The 21,609-nt window shown below is 47.5% G+C and overlaps 1 protein-coding gene across 5 annotated transcripts in view; it reads right to left on the reverse strand.

Moving 5' to 3' along the window:
• The window catches only part of LOC119395608 (trafficking kinesin-binding protein milt), a 469,019-nt gene extending 455,822 nt beyond the window's left edge, over positions 1 to 13,197 (reverse strand). For 3 of the 5 annotated variants that reach the window (XM_037662593.2, XM_037662592.2, XM_037662591.2), the window contains exons 1-2: positions 13,093 to 13,197; positions 400 to 544 (exon numbers count right to left, since the gene is read on the reverse strand). The gene's annotated coding sequence lies outside the window, so the exon portion shown is untranslated. Of the gene's footprint in view, positions 1 to 399; positions 550 to 13,092 lie in introns of all 5 variants that reach the window. The other 2 variants (XM_049416698.1, XM_049416699.1) reach the window with 2 other exon arrangements.
• Positions 13,198 to 21,609: the final 8,412 nt, after the last annotated feature.

Below are 21,609 nucleotides of genomic sequence, written 5' to 3' on the forward strand. Positions count from 1 at the left end.
AGATATAAGTAGAGGTGTGAGTACGTGACAACAAGAAAACGTGGCGCTCGATAAAAAATGAGGTGGTTTTTCACAGCTCTGTCCACGGTGCAGTGTTGTAAATGAATCTGGGTGTTGTGCGCATCGTGATGGCGCAGCGTGGCATGCCTATATATTGGCTTCGTGAACTGAGAATAAACAGTTGGTAGTCTGCGCTCTTTCCTGTCTCCCTCCTTCATTCCTGCTGGTTGCGCAGCAAGTCGAGTTTACAGGTCATTGAGGCCATTATAAAAATATGCTTCCAGATGCGAGACAACGCAAACAACAAATATTGCACATATTCCCGGCCATCTCGCATTTTGCAGTCCTCGGCCTTCAGTGAAGCTGGCTACAAGCACTTAGCGCTGTCCTTCGAGTCACCTGTGAGGGTGTGTGCGTTCCGGGTGCTGCCGCCGGTGCACGACGGCAGCGCGTCCGCCGGCTCCAGCTTGGGGCGGTGGTGGGGGACCACCGACGTGGGCGGCCCTCAGTGCGGCTCCTCCAACAACAGTCCCATCGGGGTGCCCTGCACTGACCAGACGTCCACAAATGGGTGCTTGTGGTGCAAACCACCTGGTGTGGCCAGAAACAATTTTCTAGGAAACAAGTTGATGACTCTTGCCACCGGAATTGTTGGCTGGCACTGTGATTGAAACTAGGCGCCACAAAGAAAGGAGGAAACACACCTCTCTGCCACAAAGTTCATATTACTCCTCTCTATACTCAGGAGCCATTGCTGAGCTGAATTAGCCCTTCTGCTCAAAAGACTCCTGTATTTACACAAGTCTGCTTTTTTTTTTACCCACCTTAGATAAGGAAACAAAGATGGCACAAACAGTGCACATAACACAGCAATAAATGAAGCACCACAAAGGTGACCTGGACGGGGGCACTGCAGAGATATTTCTGATGTAGTGCTCACAGAGTGAAATGGCAAGGAGTTCCATGAACAGAACCGCTGCAAAGGGTGATGAAAATGCATGGTGTTTTAGTTGCCAATAAGCTTGAATTCTTGGGAGCATCTTGCAGTGAACGGGCACACACAAACAAGATTACATAAATGGACACAAATTTACCCTAATCTTTTTTCCCTTCCTTTTGGGCATCTTAATTTGTTCCAGCTGTCTCCACCACCATTGTAGTACAAGTATTGTTCATGCAGTAAATTATCAGCCATATCTCCTAAGTATCACATAACATTTTTGATAAGAGAACCAGCCAAAAACAGTTTCAGCAATTTGAGGACACGAAAGTTGTGGCCACAATCAACATTTAAGCAGCTAAACTCCAGTCACATGTTAGCTGCATAATACAGATTTACCATTCAACCGCATTACGCATGGCAACGCTTCAGCAGCACAAAGCTTGCTCAAAACTCTATAAACAGTGAGAAACCTAGAGTAAAGTATAAGACACAAAGGGACAGCCACAATTGCCGCAACCCTGTGACAGAATAATGTAGAGCCATTTTTAACTAAACACAAAAAAAGCAATGACAGAATTTCAATGGTGCTAGTGATGGAAAATTATTTAACAGGGAATGCCACTGGAGGCTGCAAATGCCTTCTTTCGGGAGGCTGTCCTGTTACCCTTGCTTTCCATTCCCTCCTTACTTTTCTTCTCTTGCAGCTTTTGAGCTTGGGCAACAGCATACATAAACATGCTGCTGTGGAAGGCAGTTGCTGCTCTGCAAGTCCATTTGTCAAAATGTTCATTCCAGCGACATTCATCACTTCCCCTTGCAGAGATAGGTTTGCGAGAAGTTTACACTAGTATGAGTGCAACAAGGCTGGGGTGCGATGTACTCCGCCGCCACCGCGCACAAAGATGCTGAGGCCGGGTTCCTCGAATCTCCAACACAGCAGAGAAAAGGCACTCGAGGTAGGTTGTCAACAAGATGCAGCACAGTGCGACAATCATGGGCTTGCAGGCCATACAGGGCAACTCTGCAAGACCAAGTGAGCAAACTTGCCGGCGGCGCTGCAACTATCACACAAAGGGGAGCAGTCGAGTGCACGTATTGGAGGTCGCCTGCTAGGGCAGTGCGTGAATCCCTCGATGCCAGCCTGACAGAATCTTACACGGTCAGACAGCGCCAGACAGCTCATATGGAGAAGGGGCTGCACTGGCGGCCACTGAGGGCAGGATTAGCAGAGTGACATATGCTAGCGTCACATGTGGCGAGCAGAGTCTGGACGCATGTCTCCGTGTCAGGAAGTGACCCCACACGTTACCGAAAAATGTTAACGTAAGTACGTTATCCGTTACACTTTCGAAATTGTAACGAGTACGTTACTAAGTTACCGAGAAAAGTAACGCGTTACCGGTAACGCCGTTACTTGTAACGCATTACCGCCAACACTGAATGTAGCTAATTGAGACACACCAGCGAGCATGGCCCAAGCGTGCGTCCCTGGGCACCTCCTCATTGCTGCTTGGAATGGCGTCCATTTTTGAATCGCTGTTTTGCAAAGCGTCGAACCGAAAATGATTCGCGACGTCGCGAATCGCGGCAATTCCAAGTTCCAGAATGTCATCTTCAACACTAGTCGACATTTTTGACAGCGATGCTGGTGACAAGGCATGACTGAACGTGTGCGCCTAGCAGACGAAATGTTAGCTGAGCAGCTGAGCCTCACATCACTTCGTTCTGTAGACAAGTGGTCAGCTGGGGCACGGTCTGGAGGTGGCGCTGCCGGCGCTAAAAAATGGCGGGCTTGCCGGCCGTTTTGAATCGTGCTAGATACCGATGATCTAAATCCATAAAACCGATAGTTATTCGTCCCTCAGTGGCATTATGGGTCACAAATCACTACTAGGGGGTCGATAACTACTCGTGGATGCAAAAATCTTGACGTGCGTAAATTTGATGTCAGTGCTCCTTTAAGAGGGGCATCCCTGTGTTGCTGTGCAGAGGCTGTCAGCAAGGGCTTGAGGTTCCTGATCATTATAGCTATATTGCCACGCCCACTTCATGTTTTATTTTGATGTATTCGGGTTTGACCAGCAAGGACGGTTAGCAACGCTCGGTGCTGACCATGCCACAGTGCTCGAGACGCTTCGCAATTGTAGTAGATCATTTTGTTAAGATTTCACATAGGACGCATGTAGTCTAGATTATTCCAGAGCTTGCGCGACCACCAGTGATAAGACTGGAAAGTTCGACGCGTGATGTATAAAAGACGGCACGTCCCAGCCATGATCAGTTAATCGACGGTTGACACTCTGTTCGCCGCTATCAGTGTATTGCATTAGTTTGACTTTCAGTTTCCCGGCCACAAGTTCGGCCAAATAAAGAGTTTCATCTCTGACGTGCCGACTGCCGTCTTCGTCGACGTCACGACCACGTGACATCTGGTGGAGGTGCTGCTTCTTCCATGATCCGGACACCCCCGCGAAGCACTGACCCAAGCCCAAGCCGCGAGGAGGACGACGGCAAAGAAAACCCGGATCGTCGAACAAGCCGCAGGCAGAAGGGACCGCAGCCAGAGTACGGGCTCCTTCCTGAAAAAGCCAGGCAGCCCCAGGTCCCAACATCGACCGCAGCGACGATGACCGACCTCGTGCAGCCTGCGCCGATACTTCTCCGGCAGCCCAAGGAGCCGCCAACCTTCCGCAGGTCGTCATTCGAAGACCCGGAAACCTGGCTCGAGACTTTCGAAAGGGTCTCCACATTCAACAACTGGGACTTTGAGGACAAGCTGCACCACGTTTACTTTTTACCTTGAAGACACAGCAAGGACCTGGTTCGAGAATCGGGAGTCCACACTTCGAACTTGGAACGCCTTTCGCAGCACTTTCCTGAAGATGTTTGCGAGCGTCGTCAGAAAAGAAAGGGCCGCAGCCTTGCTAGAGACGCGGGTCCAACTTCCAAATGAAAGCGTTGCCACCTTTGCAGAGGAAATGACGCTGACGTCGAGCACAAGACGTGGGATGCCATCCTTCTGTACGTGACCTTCGCATACAACACCGCTGTGCAGGAAACGATGCAGGTGACGCCTTACACGCTGTTCTACGGAAGGAGCCCAGCGATGACGCTCGACGCAATGCTGCTAACGGCCACCGACGAAGACAATCTCGACGTCGCTGCCTATTTGCAACATGCCGAAGAAGCTCGACAGCTCGCCCGCCTGCGCATCAAGAACCAGCAGAGGGCCAACAGCCGCCACTATAATCTTCGACGACACCACATGGAATACCAACCCGGTGACCGTGTGTGGGTTTGGATGCCAATACGCCGTCGGGGACTTAGCGAGAAGCTTCTTCGGCGATAGTTCGGCCCATACAAGGTGCTTCGCCGTCTCGGCGCTCTAGACTACGAGGTTATCCCGGACGGCATTACGAGCTCTCAAAGGCACCGTGCACGATCTGAAGTCGTCCATGTCGTGTGCCTTAAGCCGTTTTATGCGCGTTAGCGACCCTTAGGACTGTACCTGTTGCTTTATTATTGTAATTTTGCTTGTACTTTTTGCTTGTTGCAATTTATTTGTGCACGCACTTGTTTTCCTATGTTCTGTCACAAGCATCGGGACGATGCTTTTCAGAGGGGAGCAATGCCACGACCACTTCATGTTTTATTCTGATGTATTCGAGTTTGACCAGCAAGGATGGTTAGCAACGCTCGGCGCTGACCGTGCAGCAGTGTTCGAGAAGCTTCGCGATTGTAGTAGATCATTTTGTTAAGATTGCGCACAGGACGCGTGTAGCCTAGATTATTCCTGAGCTTGCGCGACCACCAGTGATAAGACTGGAAAGTTCGATGCGTGATGTATAAGAGACAGCGCGTCCCAGCCATGAGCAGTTGATCGACGGTCGACGCTCTGTTCTCCGCTATCAGTGTATTGCATTAGTTTGACTTTCAGTTTCCCGGCCACAAGTTCGGCCAAAAGAGTTACATCTCTGACGTGCTGACTGCTGTCTTCGTCGACGTCACGACTACGTGACAATATGGTTATAGCGCACTTTGGACGGGGACAAAAGGAATAGAAAGAACACGACACTCGCTACACTCGCAACTGAATTTATTTCAGGAAAAGTACTTCAATATATATGCACCCAAGCAACACAGAAATGGATCAACCCTAAATATAAACCGATCAAAGATCAAATCCTTGCACACTCTTGTGATAGGACTACCGATGCACGTGTAAAGATGAATCAACAGTCCACGTATTCTTATCTAGGACAACTTCCTACGCACACTCAAGCGATACAAAAACCAAATCTTAACGAAACACGTGCAGCTTATACGCTTTAAATAAAGATGTACCATCTAGGGTTATTGCAAGATGTTCCGCTAGGAATCTACACTCACTTAAAACAGAAATAGGAGAAAAGAACGAGGGCATAACAGAAACAACCCTAAAACTTAAGGCCCTTCCAGGAAGGTGGCTTCCCAATGACTTAATGAAACTGATGGTTGACTAATGCGGAAGTCTTTTCTTTTGTTAATGTGAAACGCTTCAACTCTTTCCCTGGTTAGTTGGTTCCCATGATGGAAAACCACGGAGGTGTCATCAAACAGTGGCAAGTAGCCACACTGAGAACAGTGTCCCTTTATGTGCGAATGATCATTTTTTCCTAAGGCCCTCTTATGCTCTGACAGCCTGGTGTTCAGACACCCGACCCGTTTGGCCGATGTATACTTTCCCACAAGACAGGGGTAAACAATATAAAACGGATAATTTACATCTGACAAACTTTGGTTTGTGATTTATTGTGCATCTGTTGGTATTAGTTTTTTCTGCGGAGGAATGCTTGCGGTTTAATCTTGCACATATTTTACCAAGCTTGTTGGGTGCTGAGAACACTACTTCTAGGTCAAACCTCTGGCCAACATTTTTTAAATTATGTGCACTCTTGTGCGCATATGCTATAGACACCATCTTTTTTTTAATTTTTTTTTTGTCATTTTGTTCCGGGAGTTATCTCGTACGTTACCAATCAGCTTGTTTGCTGATCTACACAGCACGTGTTTTTCATACCCTGCATTCTTTAACCTGCTAATCTGTTGACTGAAGCTTTCGCTAATCTCTTCTGGGCACGACTTCGTCAGGGCTGCTCTCAGGCAGGAAAATGCTATGCCACTCTTTACGACCTTAGAATGAGCCGAACTATAGCTAAGTAACGGTTTTTCCGTTCATGGAACCAGCATACATGTCCAGCTGCGGCAGCTATTTCAACATCCAAAAACTGCTGTTTGTCAATATTTGGTAATTCAGCAGTGAATTCCAGCCCTTGGCTATTGTTCCTAAAGATTTCTAAAACTTCTGCTGCTCTTTTCTCTAGATCACCCGGTTTAACAAATACCAAAAAAATCATCAACAAAGCGGAACACCCCGAGTGCAAGTACGTTGAGGTTCAAATCTACTGCCTTGTCCAGGCTAGCTAAGTAAATTGTCCTCAAAACCGGAGCTGCTTTTGAGCCTATAGTAATGCCCGATTTTTGACGGTATAAAATATTTGAAATAATTGACGTGTTGCACATTAACAAAAGGAAAGACTGCTGCATTAGTCAACCATCAGTTTCATTAGGTCATCGGGAAGCCACCTTCCTGGAAGGGCCTTATGTTTTAGGGTTGCTTCTGTTATGCCCTCGTTCGTGTCTCCTATTTCAGTTTTAAGTGAGTGTAGATTCCTAGTGGAACATCTTGCAATAATCCTAGATTGTACATGTTTTTTTAAAGTGTATAAGCTGCACGTGTTTCGTTAAGATTTGGTTTTTGTATCGCTTGAGTGTGCGTAGGAAGTTTTGTCCTAGATAGGAATACAGGGACTGTTGGTTCATCTTTACACGTGCATCGATAGTCCTTTCACAAGAGTGTGCAAGAATTTGATCTTTGATCGGTCTATATTGAGGGTTGATCCATTTCTGTGTCGCTCGGGGGTGCTTGGGTGCATATATATTGAAGTACTTTTCCTGAAATAAATTCAGTTGTGAGTGTAGCGAGTGTCGTGTCCTTTCTATTCCTTTTGTCCCCGTCCAAAGTGCGCTTTTTAACCATATAGGTATAATGATCAGTCACCAACTAGCCCAGCTCTCCACTTTATTGAGCTTGAGGTTCCGGTTGATCCGCTCAGTCGGGTTGGCCTGTGGGTGATAATACATGGTTGTCCTGCGGTGCTTAATGCCAAAGGCAGCACATGCATCCACAAACACCTTGGCTATGAAATAGGATGCATTATCAGTGATCAACTCCACCAGAAAGCCAAAGCGGGTAAAAGACTTTTATCAACTTGTCCCAGATTGCACGTGCCGTCAACTTCCGAAGGGGAAACAGCTCGACCCACTTCATGAAGTGATCTGCGACAGCCAGGAGAAAAACATGGCATCTTCAGCTTTTTGGGAAGGGTCCCATAATGTCACAGGCCACAACTTGCCAAGGCTGATGGCTGTCGATAGGCTGCAGGAGCCCCTGGGGAATTGCCCCCACGATGCTTCACACATTGGCACACGCGGGCCTGAGCGGGCATAGTAAGGGCATCACGCTTCATGCTTCATGACTGGTCAGGTAGCAAAGCGGCACAACTTTTGAAAGTCTTTGGGCCACACGCATGTCCGGCCAACCCCGAGCCGTGGAAATAGCTGAGGTGGCTTTCCTTAGGCTGCGGGGTATCACCACGGGGTATCACCACAGTCCATATAGCAATTATGTGGACATTATCAGCCGGATTTTGCGGTCGCCGCTGATCTGTACAGAGTCCAAACCGATAACATCGCTTACGCATCGTCTGTTTCACGTGCGAGTGAAAGCGCGCTAGCGCTAGGGACTAACGCGGTTGAAGCAGAGATGAAACGACCCGGCCGTCACCGTCGCGCGAAGGGCACATGCGATAACATCGCTCCACGTGCGAGGCCTGTCGTCGCTTGCCTACCAGTTATTTCGTCGGGCAATTGGGACCGTAAGGGGTGCCGTTGAGACGGAGACGGTCGCGAGCGCTGGCGAACGCGCTATCTCGACAGACATCGGTAACGGTTACCCTTTTAAGTGCTGAGCTCTCCACTTAAAGCAGTAGTGACACAAAGTTTTGAAGGCGAGATAACAGCACCACGTTTTCCTCACGCCTGCTCTCAGTAAACATGGCGTCCGCGACGCCAACTGAACCGTGTGCGGCCGCAAACTCGCCGCCTCGTTTTCCGAAGAAGCTGTACACTAAATGTGACAGAAAGTGGCTATCAAAACAGACCAAGCGAGTATCTGCAACGTCTATGCTGGAGTCAGGCGCCGTCAGCGTGACTTGTCTGCAAATGCAGTGCGCCGGACTGTCGCCGAGCTCACCGGAGTGAGCGAGCGAATAGTTAAGCGTATCAAGGCTGAAGCTCTGCGGGCCCCACTTGCCTTCACGAAGCGCAAGAAACTGAATTCCTCGGGCCAAACTGAGAAGCGCATGACCGGCAAGACGCGGCTGCAGCGCCATGTTTGCGTTGGCAGCACTGCGGCGCAAAGTTCACAGCTACTTCATGCGCAATGAAACCGAGTTGAACCTTTCTACCATTGTTAAAAAAAAAAGAAGAGGAATCCTTTTACTACGTGGCCAGACAACTGTGCTCATGTCGCCAGACAAAGCAGTGGACGCGCGGGGCAAACTGGATTTCCGGGAGATTTTCCTGTGACCCGTACAACCGGGAGAAACGTTCGAAATCCGGGAGTCTCCCGGGTAATCCGGGAGACTTGGCAGGTATGTACAAGGCATCACCATGAAGAATCACTAACCTGATACAGCAGCAAAACTAACCTATTCAAGTTCTCATTTTTCCCGCGCACAGTTAATGAGTGGAACTCACTGCCAATATCATCAGTGCAAAGTATAAAAATAACTGAAAGTCTTCAGGATTGATGTTAGGTTATTTTACTTATGTTCCTTTTTTGTGTGAATATTGCTTTTTTTTTTCTCTTTTCTTTTTCTTACACTTTTTGAGATGTTCAAAGTGTTATTACTTTCGTGCTTTGCTGTACAAATTAGACACTGTCTTTCTTTTGTTTTCAATGCACTGTATGTAAATGTGTCTATGTATTGCCTTTTCGAGTACACTTTTGCCCCTCCTGCTAGGGCCCAAGTCGGGCCTGCAGTATCTTGTAAATAAATAAATAAATAAATAAAGCTTCGGATAGTGCCTTGAAGGCTCTTCCATGCTCTTCGGGCTCAAGGTCAACCCGGCGGCACGCAACCTCTCAAGGACGTCCTCCAAGCGGTGAAGGTGCTCCTGGAACGTTCGAGAGAAGATGATGATGTCATCGAGATATGCATTGGCGAATTGCCATTTAGCATCCCCTAGAATGCGGTCTATCAATCTCTGGAACATAGCTGCAGCTCCAGAACAGCCGAACGGCATGCGGGTTAACACATACAGACCTCTGTGAGAGGTGAACAGTCTTTTTCACATCGGCCAGCTCTATCTGAACTTGCAGGTAACCGCGGCTAGCACCCAGGGTGCTGAAGTAGCAGGCACCACCTACAGCAGCCATGATCGAGTCAACATTAGGCATAGGATAAGCATCCTTCCTCGTGACCAGCGGTAGTCCACACAGAGCCGATAGGAGCCGCCAATTTTCGGGACCATCACCAATGGTGAACCCCAGGGTCTGCTGGAGCGTTGGACAACTCCAGTCTCAATCAACTCATCCAATGACTGGTCAATTGCTGTCCTCTTGGCCACACTGACGAGGCGAGGATTGTATTTCCACGGTCGTGCATCGCCTGTGTCGATTGGATACCTCGCAACAGAGGTGCAACTCGGGCATTCCGTGAACGTATCGTTGAACAAGTCAGCAGCGACGACAGGCACGCCTTATGTTTTGACAAGCTGTCGGGCAAAGGCAGCAGTGAGCGATGCGAGCTTCTGTTTACCGGGGTGGTCACAGGCGTAACCAAGACCTCATTCACCGTTGCAGCGCTATGCTCAAAAGAAAGCGGTGGGCACGGACGGTTTTCTGCCACGCCAGCCAAAGGGCCAGTCTGGCGTCGGAGTGAAGGACATGGGCCGAAGGGGCTATGCTTTGTCTCCTCCTGCTCCCTCATGATGCCCGGCAATTTATGGTGCATCCAGACGACGGGCCAAACTGCCACCCGCAGCGGACGGCTGAGTCACATGACGCCGGGGCCGCGAGGGGTCCGGCCGCTTGCGCCGTACACATGCGAGGACCAAAACGAGAGGGAGATGCGTGGGCCAGGCTAGTTCAAGCCTCTCGCCGCAGCTTGGTGGGCGATGCTGCGACAGTGACTTTCCCAAGCGGTGCGCGTGCCTCTCACACACCTCAAGACCCCAGGCTCCGCTCAGCCGTCTGTCTATTCGCGCAGTACACACAGAGCTGGCAGAAACAGAAAGCCTATTTTGCGAAAGAAACAAACAAAGCCAAGAGTGATGGTACAAAAAAAATTGACAAACTAAGGAAACGAACAACATTAACAAACGTGTGTAAAAGCGGGCAGAGCACGGTGTGTGGCCTCCCAAGAGGTTGGTGGTGTCAGTCAAAGGGTTGGCATGTGGTATTCACTGACAGAGGTCACAATAGGGGGAGGGGAGAGCAGCAAAGGCTACGGAGCTAGACAAAAGAGGAGAGGAAGCACCGGAAAATTAGAAAAGGCACTGCCCACAGGCGAAAGTCGGGAGGGCTTCGCATGCGAACAAGAAGAAAAAAATGCCACGACGGAAAGAAATTGCACTGAGAAGAACCGCGCGAGACGCGCGAAAGACCTAATTGATACCAGGTGCCAACACGAAAGCTAAGAGGAAAGGACGTACTGCTACGGAAGTTCTCAGTTTGAACATGGAGGTTGCGCGAAAGAAATCCCTGGCGGCTATGGCTCTCGCGCTATCGGTTGAGGACGACGAAGATCTGCAGATACAGTAGACTCTCAGTAAACGGAAATCTCTTAAACGGAACTGCTGCTTAAATGGAACAAGTGCTTCTGACAAAATTGGTTTCGTACTTGTATTCTGCACCCTTGTTCATCTCTCAGTAAATGGAACTCCTGTTAAATGGAACATATCTTCCTGGTCCCTTCAGGTTCCGTTTAATGAGAGTCTACTGTATATTCGTTCAAAAGTGTCGGGAACTGCTCCACCAATGAGAGAAAGTATAACGTAGCATCGTCGCTCCACGTAGCCATCTTTACACAAGCACAGTAGAACGAGTACTGGGCCGCAAAAACGCGCGCTTGTTTTCAAACAGAAACACATGTTCGAATAGCCGCCGGCATGCCCAGCTGCCAAAAAAAGATAATAAAAAACCCGGTTTTGTTGACACACCACCCCCGCGAGCGCGCGGCCCGCCGTCGAGGGCCGGTACGGGCGGCCCTTGAAAATGTTTTCGGGATTTCTCGCACCCTCCCTTCCCGGGCCGCCCGTGGCCTCGCCAACCGGAAGTGGAGGGTCTTGTGACGGCGAGGCCGCGGGCCAAAAAAGCGGTTTGGCCCGTCGTCTGGATGCACCATTATGGGCAGCTGTTACCACGGGAGTCCTGACCTTTTGCTTGCGATTCCCGCATGCTTTCGTTCAAATGTTCTGGCCCAGCTTCACTATGTGCCAAAAGTGGGGCACCTCGGAGTTTTCTGCACCTACGATCATGCACGCTTTCAGTTTTACTGGCCAGGAATGTATCGGCTGATGCGTCGTTACTTGATCTCATGCAAGGCCATCTTCAGTCACTTGACTTTCCATATGAGCCGTTTCATCATGTCCGCCTCAATTTGGTCTGTTTGTTACGTCTTCCTTGGGCAATAGATTGGTTGCTGTTGCCACAGACTATGCCAAGCAGTTTGCAATTACTCGCATGCGCCTTCCAACTAGGTGCATGACGAAGAAAGCGGACGCCTTGCTCCACAAGGCCATGCTTCAGAAAGAGGCACATAGCAGCTCTTAATTGGCCGTGGCAGGTAGTTCCTGAAGTTTTCCTCAACCTAACATACGCTGGCCATGGCCTACCATACACGGACGAATGGCTTGACGGAACCCTTACCGACATGTTGACAATGTAGATGTCGGCCAACCACCAAGATTAGGATACAGCATTGTCACATTCGCATACAAGACCACTGGCCTTTGTTTCTATTCTTTTTATTTGGCCCAAATCCAACGTTGCTTATGGACACACTGATGCCTCCTTCCGCATGCCCACCTACTGAGTATGCTAGAGAAGCGATTGCCTGCGCCGCCTACAAATCAAGTGGCGCGCACTCATTATCTGAGTCGCAACCAGGCCAACAATCTCATTACGAGAGCCATCACAAAAACACCAACTTTCTTCCTAGGTTTCTTGTGCTCCTTTGGTCATCAGCACTTACACTGGACCATACTGTGTATGCCGCCAAGTGACCAACGTGACTTATGAGATCACACTATTGCCTTCTTTTCAATCAAGTGAACCTCGAACCAACATCATTCACATTGTCCACCTGAAGCCTTATCATATATCGGACACCGCTGAAACCTGTGTACAATGAAATTTTCCAGTCCAGTCTTTTGACACTGGAGGATAATGCTATGTGCTGCTTCTCTAGGGGCTGAAGAAGAGGACAAATTGGTGGTTCCTGTTTTGCCATCTTTGTTGTTGTATAACAATATCTGGGGTATTACGTGCCAAAGCCACGATATGATTAAGAGGCACGCCGTAGTGCACCGGATATTTTGACCATCTGGTGTTCCTTAGCGTGCAATGACATTGCACACTTCCGGGCCTTTAGCATTTCACCTCCATCAAAATGCGACTGCCGCAGCTGGAATCGAACCCGCGACCTTCGGTTCAGGAGCCAAGCACCGTAACCACTACACCACTATGGCAGACTCTGTGTTGTTGTGACCTCTATCGCCGTGCTTATGTAACTATTGTGAATACATCATCTTATGATGTCTCCCTATAACAATATGATTATCATTAAGATTTGCAAACACAAACAAAAGATTCATAAGCAGTGCTGCAAAAAGAGGCACAGCACCTACGTGCCTGAAGAAAGATAGGAAATGCATGGTTAAGAAAGACAAAGAGAAAAAGAAAACATATGCAGTTAAGGATAGCCAGAAATAAGAATCACCAAGCAGGTGAGAAGCAAGCAGAGCCACCATGCCAGCCTCACCCTTAAAGCACAACCTGCTGGCAAGTCCCGCAGAGCACCACAATCCCTGGCTCTTGCTTGGCTTCACTCGCTCACCGGCCCCCGCTCCTGAAAATGTACAACAAGCATAACGTACAGCTTTTACAGTAGTACACTCATGTAAATGTGCACGTGGCCACTTGAAATGTTTTCTTTCACATCACGACAGTTGCAGGGATGAAAAATCCTCAAGCAGTTCCAAGGGTTTCTTCCAGCCTCCTTATCACAACAGTTGTAAGGATTACCACAAACTTCATTAGTGCTTGCATCGGAGCTAGTTGGTAGAGCATACTTGTGCTGGTTTTAATACAGCACTGCGAGGTTAAAACAGATGGAACATGAAATGAGCATAATCTGTACTTGTTTCACATAGTTTGTTTTAGCTCTGCATGACACGTGCAAGCTTACAATATTACTGTAATTTGTGGAATAAGCTACAGCATGATTGCCTCGAGCATGTGAAGGAGCACAACTAAATTGTTTTCTTGAGGACATGATGGCTACACACAGTATCATACACCAGTGTTTACTGGGACAATGCTGTAACAAAAAGCTACTAGTAACATATTAACGAGTCCCAACTCTGACGCACAATTCATGAGTAATCGCTGTTTAAACACAAACTAGAACACAGAAGAACCAGTGCAGGAAGGAGCACACAAAACATTGCAAGTGCATTTCTTGTGCACTGACAAATGAAACCAAAAGGCATTTGTTACTGAATACAACATGTGAGCAAAGTTTCTGCATCCTAAGGTCCCCTGAAGAAGTGGAGAAGTGGCATAGAGCAATCACTGAAACAATGCATTTTAGCTTTGACCTGCACAAACAATGCCCTCTTGTGAAATTAATGTGAATATGCATTGCCTTCGTGTGGCATATGTGGTGCTCTGTCAACAGACCAATTTCACAAGTTTTGCTACATAAAAGGCACAAGTTTGGGCCAGTTGATTTTACTGTGAACAGAGCAAAGCACAAGGACTGAGAAGAACAACATTGTCGTCTGTCTTGTGTACCGTAAAACCGTCTTTATAGTGGCCACTATATAGTCAGATACAACTTAAGAAATCAGGAGAGGCCCCGCCCAGACAGCTGAAGCGCGGCAGCCGATCGCCTCCGCGACAAAAGAAATGGTCAGCTTATGCACACGGCAGTGCTCTCCGAAGGCAGGGTCACCGGCAGACCAGCTCATGACGTCACCTGAAGTGTGCGCCTATTGGTGGAGGCTCGTGTGCATGCACCTTTGAGGGGAAAATGCCGCTGCCTTCTAAAGTTTTACATCGACTATAGTAGGAACCAGGTTGTGTTTACAACACAATGCCTTCAAGACAGATTATGATGCAAAAGAATGAGAGGTTAATCGGAAGGTAAACATCCGGTCTGCCATCCTGCACGGGGAGACTGATGCTGCAATAGGAGTGAGATTGCGCTGACACTGCAACTTCTCCCTGGAATGTATCTGACAAACCACGACAGCATCGCCCTTGGCATGCCCTGAATCTAAGTACATTGGAAACTAATGCTATCGTGGAGCTTGCAAGGTCGCTATGCACGCAGTGAAAATGGTCGACGCAGCTGTGTCTAAACGCTGTTCCATATTCGGGTACACATATTTACAACGTGACCTTGGAAGGCATGTACTTATTCCAGTTGTCATTGACCGCCTGCCATGAACAGACTGAAAGGTTACGCCGCCTCCCATAAAAGGTAACTTGAAGCAAGCAGCCGGCGCTTTTTATGACATGTGCGACATTCAGCAGTGCCTAATAAGAATTGCTCCAACAGGCTGCAGTGTGGCAAATAAAGTAGGCACAACTATGCTGAGGCATCAAAATTTCTAAAACTGCACTAAACTGCTAGACAAGCTCTCAAAATTTGACTACACAGAGAAAGTTATAGTAAAAGCTCGTTAATTCGGATTTCATGGGATCGAAAGAAACATCCGCATTAACTGAATGCCAAATTATCGAAAGTACCAAGAAAACACTGTTAGATCAATACACTTTCATTTTCTTGATAAATGCGTAAATCATGTACTTCTTTTGCATAAGTGCAGTCTAAACGCCGCAATTCATTCTCAATGCGACCATCACGCCCGACTGCCGTGTTTAATTAGCCTAAAACGTGCTCTGCACCCCTCCATTATACGTACCGCCACCACCACCACGCACACATAACGATAGTTCTTTTGCAGGTAAAGTGGCCGGCAACTGATCGTTCGTTCATCCCGATGTGGCAAAAGAGTTTTATGCCAGCATGCCGACCATGGCTGAAAGTTCTTCATCTTCAACAGCTTCCGCCATCTCTGAGTTCTGTGACATTGCGCGCGCATTGTATAAAGTTAAAATGAAGCTGCACAATGCCGAATCTGCATGTGGACAAAACTGTGGTCCCTAACTGATGAAGATAGCAATGCGAGCAACGCCGCATCGTTCCGGTTGTCTGCGAACGCCATTTTGACTTTTGCACCGCACATCTGCGGCGCTTCGCGCTCGGCGCTCTGGGGCATCGTCCAAATTAATCGGGTTGCGGCAAAATGTGACTGAATTAATGAGTGTGTGAAGCTATTAAACAATGCATATGATAGCCGGAACCAGGGAACACGTCCGAATTATCCGCTTTTCTGAAATAACGAGGGTCAAATTAACGAGCTTTTACTGTATTTATAACCATTCCATTTCATCAGTCTTTCTCAATACCACAAATGCTCTGGCAGAGACTTGTAAATCACATTATGAACTCTGCGTGCTTTCATTTCTCCTTTGGTGTGCCACATGAAACGACAGAAATATTTCAGTAGTAAGGAAAGCCGAGGTAGTTTGTACGAATGCATAGTGAAATAGCGCAAGAAACACAGGAACACAGGCAAGAGAGACGATCGTCTCTCTTGTCTGTGTCGTGCCTGTGTTTCTTGCGCTATTTCACTATGGAGAGAAATATGCTTGGTTTCCACAGGACATAAGACGTGTCGTAGATTTTCAAAACCTTTAGTAAGCAAGAACAATATAGAAATGGCATTGACTACTGGTGTAAAAATGCCATAACAGCAGACTGGTCACTGGCATGGCAGACATATCAGGTTGTGCACTTGCCGACATCGTAGCATAGGCCCAGTTCCTGGGAGTTTTTTTCTCGTCGCATGGTCTTCATGAGCTGGTTCGATTGTGTCTTTAAGACACATACAGTGAAACCTCGGTGATACGATCACGGCTCATACGAATTTTGGGGTGATACGAATTTTGCTTTGGTCCCGGCCAAGGCCCATTGGCCTGCAGTGTAATGGAGTACGGTTGTTGCAAACAGATTTTCACCCCGCGACGTTTCATACGAACGTAAGCTACCGCGCAGGTACGAAGAGGTGCTGTCCGTGCTGTCGCTGAAGACGCGCCAAGCACGTGTGGGCGCAGAAACGCAAGCGCGGGCATGCGCACCGCTCCGCTAATTCATCGGAATCACGGTGTAAGAAAAATACTTTCCTTGCACAATGATCACAATAAACATTCACTGACGTGTCGTAGCCTCCGAGATTGTTCGAGCGAATCTTGGAGGCCCTAATGAGCCTCCATGTGTTTTCGCATTTCGATTACAAGTCATGTCCTCCATGCAAGCGATGTCCTCATGCATCAGACGTCCTATGAAAGGCGGACGAGGACCCAAAGAAGAATCTCTCGAAAAACATCCGAAAAACATTTCAAGGATCTCTCGAAAAACATCCCCAACACCACCACGATAAGAAAATAACAACATAGGACCGCGGTTCTGAAGCTTTCTGGCCTTCATCTATCGCGTCAAAGCGCTCCTAATTTACTTTCGCCGCACTACTCCAGTGTCACGTGGAAAAGCATACTGAGATTTGGAAGGGGCTACTAGCTGTCATGGGTCACAACACATCTGGTTCAATAATTACACACGCGTGAACAGGCCGTATATTTACGAGTGTAGGTATGATCGTTGACATCTAAAAACTTCAGTGGTAATCATTCAGAGCTGTTCGCGACTTTGCTGGGGCCCTGGAGAACAATAACTGAAAATGTACGCCTGCTTTCTTTTGTCGCATGCTAATTTGAAAGCTTTAATGAAGCAACTGTGACAGTGGAATCCGGTAAATCAGATCATCGATTACTATCGTTCTCGTGGTCTGTTTCCCGTTGCCATAAAAGTGGTCCTCCCAAGAACGCCCTCGTAAGGGACTTTAAGAAGGCAGATGATGTTGCTATCACTGATTACCTGGACAGGCACCTTGACACTAACATAGAAAATGTTGAGACATCATGGCAGCGGTTCTCTGTGGTAATCAAATACTGTATTGAAAGTAATATCCCTCTTCAGAAAATTTGCAGGGAGCGTGCAAACCCGTGGATTAATCGTGAGATAATACATTTGAAGCGTAGGATTAAAAGACTTAGGAAAAAACGCCAGGCCTGCGCTGAAACCGCAGCACAGTCACAGCGAAAGCTGGAAGAGCGGCGTTTCTAGAGCCCGTTAAGCTCTCTTGGGGCTACAATACAAGTACACTAGAAAGGTACCCACTACGCCATAAATCACAATTTTTGTGAAGTTTGGAAGCACCTACTAAGCCATTATTCGTCATTCTGCGGAGAAGCGAGACAACTGCTACACGTCTGTAAGGCATTATGTGCACTTTGTTGACGCGACGACTGATGACGATGAAGAATTATGGCTCAGCCCTTTGTAATGGGTTGGAATCTTTAAACGGCCCACCAGTTACGTAATTTGCATTGGGTGACGCCCGGTCACTATTTCCCTCTCCCGTCATGCTGTATAACATACGTTGACGTGGGAGAGAGACGGGGGGGGGGGGGGGGGAGGAAATGGATCATGCGCTTATGGGCTTCCTTGGCAACCAATACAAGTGCACTTGCGAGAAACCCACTACGCTATAAATCAGTGTAATTTTACTGAGACCCCGAGGAAGTGGATCATGCGCTTATGGGCTTCCTTGGCAACCAATACAAGTGCACTTGTGAGGAACCCACTACGCTATAAATCATTGTAGTTTTTGAGAAGTAGGGCAGCAGGCACTGTGCCATTTTTCGTCATTCTACGGAGAGCGTTGGTACCTGCTAAACGCATGTAAGGCATTATGCGCACTTTGTTGATGCTGTGCCTGATGACGATGAAGAATTATGGCAGAGTCCTTTGTAATGGGTTGGAAGCATTCAACAACCTACTCGTTGCGCAATTCGCATTGTGTGACGCCTGGTAACAGAATTCGCGTTGTGCGACGCTTGGTGCTTATTTTACTCTTCTACCACACTATATTGCATATGCTAATGTGGTTCCTTCCCGACATGAAGCCTGTATAGGACCATTTTGCAAAGCAGTTTCAAGCACCGGCATGGCTCAGAGGTTGAATACTGGGCTCACACGCAGAGGGCCCAGGTTCGAACCTCGTTCCATCCTGGAATTTTTTTCTTATTTCGTTTTTTTTCTTATTTCGAGCGATACTGGTTACGGACACCGGCGGAGGCGGCGGCGGCGGCGGCGGCGGACAACTACGGCGCCAAAAACGGCCGGTGAAATGATCTCATAACAGCTTTCGCTGTAAAAGCATAAAACCCATTTACCTGAGTTTGTTGAACTTAAAGAAAAGCTCTCAACGAATTTGAATGCCGCCAGGCAAAACTTTTTTAATAATCGGCTCGCTGAATTCGTTAAATCTGAACCTAAAAAATTCTGGCGTCATTTAAGTGAAAGAAATGAACAAATTGACAAAATAAAAGTGAATAATGACCTTATAACAGAACCCAGGGCTATCTGTGATACCTTTAATAATTATTTTCAGTCGGTTTTCTCTGAGTCCGATAGCAGAGTCATTCAATGCTTCTTATGGTCACGAAACTGCCGCGTCAGTTTCATATGGAGCCAGCGGCCGCTGCCAGAGGCGCAGCTGTGCTTGAGAGGCGATGCAAACGCTGCTATCGTTGGCGTTGTGTGTGGGACAGCCTCAGTGTTTTAGCTTTCTAACTTCCGCAACAGTCGCGTTGCTTTCACACTTTTACTGTTAACACTCGGCATGCATAAATACATTCCTGAACGAGTTTTCTGTCTTAAAATGAGCACCCGGGAGGAAAAAAAAACCAGTATCGGACACGTTATTCGAAGGTCGCAGGTTCGGTCCCTGCCGGCGGCAAGTTTTCTTTTCGTCCATTTTACTTTCTTCACATTTATATCCCAATTATTACAAATAACATCCCCTATACTTTCGTTGGCATTACTGTCTGTTAGTTCTCATTAATATTGTGTCTAACAAAGAAAAACGAGCCCTTAAAAGTAATCTTCTTTCCTTCAGCTCAAGACATGCAGCTCGCGTTGGTATCAGCCGAAAAAACACGAACATTCGGGGATTAACAAAAAAATACCAAGATATAATTACGAACGCCATAGCGGGGGACTTCTGAATGATTTTTGCCACCTAGGGTAAAATGTGCCTAATTCTCAGCCCACTGGTGTTGTTGCGTGTCGACCCCATCAAAATGTGGCCGCTGCGGCCTCGCAAGCTCCTTTCGCCTCAACACTACGACACTATGGTAGGTACAGCTTTTTAACATTTCCGTCAAATTAAAAACCGTGCATTCGCAGCAATGTGCCAGCGGTACCAGTTGTAAACATAGGCAAAAATACGAGCTGTTACACGCCCATTCGTGTGGCTACGATGCGGTATAAACAGGGCGTCGGCGATGCTCGCAGCTCTTCACAGGACGACTCACGTGGTCGTTTGCATAGTGGTCGGATTGTCGATGAGCGAGATCGAGGTTTGCACTTCGTGAGATACGAAGAAAGTCCTTCAAAAATCCTTGGAGCGGCGTCAGCCTTCAGCGTTGGTTTGTCGCGTTTCAGGGACACGGAGTCGCCGTTGATGTTAAAGTCATACGCAGTGACAATGTCCGAGGCGTCGAAATGGTTCGCACATACACGTGTATAGTTCGACTCAAAGTTAAAATCGCCACTTTCCTGCCGCGGTATGGCCCGCTTCCCTTTCTCGCGCTGCTGCTTGTCTAATGGTAAAGAAAACAACGACACCTTTCTGGTTTCCTTGTAGCCGGAACGGCACCCCGGCGCACACAACATCTGTTAGGCATCCTAGTCCTGAGGAAACCTTTACGCTAACTTAAACATATCATATCCAGCAGCTTGTCTCGCACTGCGCGAGTATTTCAATACGCGGACGGCGCAGACGATCGCCCCTGTGGCGCAGCGGCGGCGCGTTGCGGCATTTTAGAGCAGCGTATGAAGCTCGCCCATAGCGTGACGGCGCAGTTTCGTGACCATAAAGAGAATTGAATGACTCTGCCGATAGGGAAGGGCCTACTGGACGCTTTACTGACTCGGAGTGTGATTTAGTAATAACGTGTGAGGGTATAATGAACATTCTTAATTTGAGCAATAAAAAATCTGTAGGGCCTGATGGAATTCCGAATGCTTTTCTTAGACGTTACGCTGAGCAGTTATCACAACCAGCCAGTCTATTACTACTGGTAAGGTTCCGACTGATTGGCTTAAAGCAAGGGTTGTACCTATACACAAAAAAGGTGACCGGTTACTGGTTTCGAACTACAGGCCAGTTTCTATTACCTGTTCCTGCTGTAAACTGCTTGAACATGTAGTAGCTAAATATATAAACAATTTTTTAGCAAACAAAAAAATCCTCACATGCCATCAACATGGTTTCCGTAAAGGATTATCCACGATTACTCAGCTTATCACAACTGTTCATGATTTTTCATGCGTTTTGGATCTTGCAGGACAAGTCCATGTACTGTTCTTAGATTTCAGCAAGGCATTTGATAAAGTGCCTCGTGGGAAGTTGTTGTACAAACTGCAGCAAATAGGGCTACCAAGGTTCATTATCCAGTGGATAGCTGCTTACCTTTCTAATCGTGTGCAGTTTGTTGCAATAAAAAACTCTGAGTCAGCAGTGCTCCATGTCAGTTCTGGTGTTCCCCAAGGAAGTGTCCTGGGTCCACTATTCTTTCTAATCTATGTGAATGACTTGGTCGATGTTGTGCCCCAGGATGTAGGCATTAGATTATTTGCAGACGACTGTATTTTGTTCAAACATATATCCTCTACGGCTGATCAAAACATTTTACAGACAGCGCTGATGGCAATAGGTGATTGGTGTAGTAGGTGGGATATGGTGCTGAATTCCGAGAAAACTGTTCTGCTATGCATTACGAGGAAGAAACAGCCCGTCATCTTCCCCTATATTCTTCATGACTGTCCAGTGTTACAAGTAGATAAATATAAATATTTAGGCATTACTCTCAGCTGCGACCTTACTTGGACACCACACATAACAGACATTTGCACAAAAGCGATCCGTAAATTATGGTTTTTAAAAAGAAAATTAAAACATGCTCCCTCAAGCGTAAAGCTTTTGGCATATAGAACTTTCATTTTATCTAAGCTCGAATATGCTGCAGTCATATGGGATCCTTTTACAAAAAAGGACATTATGCTTCTTGAAAAAGTGCA

The sequence above is a fragment of the Rhipicephalus sanguineus genome, chromosome 6, assembly GCF_013339695.2.
Source record: "Rhipicephalus sanguineus isolate Rsan-2018 chromosome 6, BIME_Rsan_1.4, whole genome shotgun sequence".
NCBI classification, from domain to species: domain Eukaryota; kingdom Metazoa; phylum Arthropoda; class Arachnida; order Ixodida; family Ixodidae; genus Rhipicephalus; species Rhipicephalus sanguineus.